At 47.4% G+C, this 4590-nt stretch overlaps 1 long non-coding RNA gene across 1 annotated transcript; it reads right to left on the bottom strand.

Moving 5' to 3' along the window:
• On the bottom strand, positions 1 to 3730 carry LOC117005066. Its single transcript, XR_004419762.2, has 2 exons — positions 3043 to 3730; positions 1 to 1512 (listed from the first exon to the last, which is right to left on the bottom strand). It is a non-coding gene; the product is annotated as an uncharacterized LOC117005066 (long non-coding RNA).
• Positions 3731 to 4590: the final 860 nt, after the last annotated feature.

The raw sequence follows: 4590 nt of genomic DNA, 5'->3' as shown, positions 1-4590 counted from the left end.
CCTCGTGCAGAAGAGAAGCAAAAAGCCCTTTTATTAAAGAAACAGCTACACTTTTATAGACTATATCGTGGAGCAAGGACAGACATGATTTCATTGGTGCAAGGAAGGTAACATCGCTTGTAAACATGCTTTCACGAAAACATCATGTCTCTTACGCATCCAGAAGGTGCTAATCATTGTTATAATTCTTTCTCTCCTGTTTTCTTTGAGCAGCCTGAGAAAATACAAGGCTGCTTTCTCCCTGGCTTTCACCAGTATCTACCACATGTCCCAGTTTTGAAGTATATTAAAAAAAAGAAGTGTGTCTGTGCTCCCCAGTGGGGCCCCTTGCTAGGGAGAACAGAAACGACTCAGGAGACCCAAGGATACCTGCCCAGGAAACTTCCAAATTTGTTGACCTTCCTTGCAAGAAATCCACCACCAAAGCACCATTTCTAATGCAATAATAAAATCTGCCACTGTTCCCCAGAACTAAAATCCATCACCATTCTTAATACATTCTAAAAAATCTGGCAAAAATTTCTCATGGAGTTCAAAACAATTCAACAAAAAGTACTATTTCTAATACAATTCACCAGAACTAAAATCAATACAATTCATCAAAATTAAAATCCATTACCATTTCTAATACATTTTTAAAAATCTGGCTAAAAACTCAACAAAAGGTACTATGTCTAATACAATTCGCCAGAACTAAAATCTGAAAATTGCCCATTAATTTCAAAGCAGTTCTGATTTCAAAACACTGCAACAAAACAGTTTAACAGTTCTCATGTTAAAACAGTTCTGTTCTCTGCTTGTAGAGAGATCATCTGGTGATCAGCATTTGAAGGACACACTCTGCCTTCAGCATCACAGGTCAGCAGCAACAACCTCAGCTCGAAGCAGGCATGTCCCGTCTGAAGCCTGTAACAATGTGATTCACAAGAACAGGATTATTTAACTCTTTTCCCTCTTTTTCCAGTCACGCTGTTCAGCCTTAGGAACAGCTTCAAACATGAAAAAGGATTGAGTTTCTTTCACTGGAATGCTATTATCACAACTTTCCAACAATTATTTCCCAGAAATCAAGTCGGGCTTAGAAGCATCTGCCTGAGCACTGTCCTTCACCCCCACCACATAAATGCCATCATCCCCGCGACCCCTGAGCATCTCCATGTGCCCCACCGAGCCCCAGCCACGCTGTTGCAATGCCTGAGGCTTGGTTGCTCCCCAAAACTCCAAGCGACCTTCAGGCCCCACAGTGAGTGGACTGAAGGCACGCCTCCAGAGAGGACATGACCCACTGGCGGCATCAACATGACATGGAAGCGGTGAAGGCGGTGCCGGGCTGACAGAAGATGGTACGGCACCCTGGGGCATTGATGGAAGGGGTCTGCCCACACATGGGTTAGCAGGGACATCTTCTCTGGCCGGCGAGGCGGGAAGTGACGCCAGTGATGGCGGACGGGGTCAACATCGTCTCCGGTGAAGCGGAAAAAGAGGCCATCACTTCCGGGTGGAGCCATGATGCTGAGGGGAAAGCAGAAGAAAGCCCTGTTTCTGCCAAGGCAGAGGAGGGCGACCAAAACCCCGCCCCAGTGGGCGGCAGGTGGAGCTCTGACATCAGAGACGAGGGAGGACCCAGTGCCATCCCTTTATCTGGGGTGGGTGGTGCCCGCGTCTCCACCCCCGTGGGTGGGTTAAGTTCAGATGTCAGCTCTGAAGGATGGGCTAGCACCCACCGCCCTGTCTCAGAAGGTGGGTCCGGAGACACCGCCGGTCCCACCCTGGTGGATGGCTGCCATGAGCACACATCCACCACTGTGAACGGCGACATCTCTGTTTGAGTCAGAGATCACTCACCGCACAGTAGTTGGTGGTCTCAGAGTCTCTGTTTTTCCAGCTCGAGCACCGAAGGAAGAGTCAGAAGCTGTTTTCTGAGGTTTCCAAGGTTGTTTATTCTTTGTTATCTAAGAATTTTTTTCCCTGACTTGCAGAGGTTCATCCTGCAGGTCAGTTGGAGGCACAATTCCTGCCCTCGGGGCAGGTCTTATCTTTTATACTATAAATTACGTACACACTGTTTACAATTACTTTCCAATACATGACACCTACATTGCACTGTCCAGCTTTCTCCCAAACCAATCCAGAAGTGCCATCCTAACCCAAAAGATGGATTCCATGAAGAAGAAAGACATACCACACCCAAATTCCTCCATCTTGTCTCCAGACTCTTAATATAAACAATTTTAAAACTTAATTTTTCTACTTTTTAACACTCTAATTTATACTCTACTTATTTTTTGTGACTTGTAATTCTTCATATAAAGATGGTAATTTTTCCCAGGGACTGAGATCAAACCCACAGGGGTTTTGGGCACTGTGCCAAGGCTTCTGAGCCCCCTGCCCAGGTCCCAGGGAAGCCAGGGGAATGTCCTGGATTGCCACACACCACAGAGGCGGGCACCGCCCCCACGGGCCGCTCCAACTCGGCATCGGCTACCAGTACCAATAGCACGACCTGCACTGCAGCCGCAGCCCGCCTTGCTGCTGCCGCCGCGCCTTAGCCACTGCCTGGCCATCGCCGAGCGCCCGGGCCGGGTGGCGGCATTCCCAGAGAACAACGCATGCGCAGACCCCGCAGGTTGCAGCAGAGACTCAGCAGGGTCAAGCGCGGGTGCCTGTGGGGAGAGGGCAATCACGCCCTGCTGAGACAATAGGGAGGGGGGGGGCGATCCGCGCCATCACTCACCACCACGCCCAGCCGCGGCGCCGCTGCTTGCACCGCAGTACATTTTCCTGGGGAAGGGTACGCGAACGAAACACGGTCCCCAGACAAAGGGCACATTGCTACCAGCGGATTTTTAGGGGAAGTTACAAAGGAAAAAGCCCCGGAGCAGTCAAAGTTTACCAATGCATTTCTACACGATGAAAGCACAGCCTCATGCTTTTTAGATTGTTGGCCCCCCATTTTAAAGAGAGCTCTTTCTCCTAGTGAAAACCAGGAGTTTGCCGCTCCAAAATGAGCTAACAGGCTCCTGAGCTAAGTGCTCATATTACCTCTCTCGATGAGGGAGGAGACACCCGTTTTCCGTGCATCTCCCTTCCCGCTGTTGTCAGGAGCGAGGAGTCCTCGGTTTTCCCAGATGGCTCATGATACTGACCAATTTCCCAGTGCTGGTTCTGGTTCTGGCCCCAGGCTTCACTGTCCTGGTTTTCTTGGTAACTCAGTCTTCTCAGTCTTCTCTCAGCACAGCTTTGGCTAGAAAAATCTATCTCAGACCATAGTCCCGGTTTTCTACAAGCCTCGGTGAGTCTGTCCCGGTTTCAGCAGACTTTCAGCTCTGGGTTTATCCCGCTGCTATCACGTTGGCGATCGTTTAAGGGCGATCTCAGTGGAGTCCGATCTCGCTAAAAATGCGAATCTCGATGGGACCTCCAATTGTTGCCGTTGGGCTAGGGGAGTGGCAAAAAAGATGTAGCAACAATTCTTCCTTCATGCAGAAGAGAAGTAAAAAACCTTTTATTAAAGAAACAACTACACTTTTATAGACCAGATCTTGGAGCGAGGATAGACATGATTTTATTGGTGCAAGGAAGATAACACCATTTGTAAACATGCTTTCACAAAAACATCGTCTCTCACACATCCAGCAGGTGCTAATCATTGTTATAATTCTTTCTCTCATGTTTTCTTTGAGCAGCCTGAGAAAATACAAGGATGCTTACTCCCTGGCTTTCACCAGTATCCACCACAGGAAAAAAACTCATGTGTCAAGATAAAGGACGTTGAATAAAGCAAAAGCAAAGGTCATGAACATGCAAGCAAAGAAAAGAACAAAAGATGTTATTCTCTCCTTCCCATCAGCAAGCAATGTTTGTCCACTTCCCAGGAAACAAGGGTTCAGCATGTGTGGTGGCTTGGGGCAGCTGGGCTTAGATTCTGAGTGACGGCCAATTAAACACTAAGTGACAGAAATGCAGAGCCAATGTGGCACTACTGTTCTGGTCATGTTAAATAAGAACTACCATGATTATGGATTCACAAATAGTGAGAGACACTATAAGTCTATTCATGTCCAATGAACTCTCACAGCCAGACTAGAAGTTGTTACATTCAATATGCCAGATCCAAAGCAGTGTTGTTTATTGAGCAACAGAAATGCAGATTCTTACTGAATTGCCAGTGATAAATACACTGTCTGCAGAAGCACATGTGAACACCTCTAAAATATGAATAATACAACTGGCAAGGTGTCCTGGTTTGAAAGAGAGGTGTCTGCTAGGGAAATCAGGGCCCTCCATTGAAATTGAGAAAATAAATCCTCTCCCTGTGAACTAGTATAATTTTGAAATTAAGGGGCTCTCAGGCAAAGATATGGGGATAGGAATAACAGTTCTTTACTAGTATATATAACAAGGCAAATAAAACAACAACTATGGAATTAACAATAAACAGAACAGTAACCCGGTTCCAGTCCTCTCGGCCGTGGGCACTTTTCCCTTTGGTGCAGTTACCATCACAGCTGGCAGTGAGGGCTGGCATGCTCCTGATGGGCAGGTGTGATGATTTCCATGCAACTGCATGGGCACTGGGGTGATGGCAGC

The sequence above is a fragment of the Catharus ustulatus genome, chromosome W (genome assembly GCF_009819885.2).
Source record: "Catharus ustulatus isolate bCatUst1 chromosome W, bCatUst1.pri.v2, whole genome shotgun sequence".
NCBI lineage: Eukaryota > Metazoa > Chordata > Aves > Passeriformes > Turdidae > Catharus > Catharus ustulatus.
This window is presented reverse-complemented; position numbering and strand designations above follow the sequence as displayed.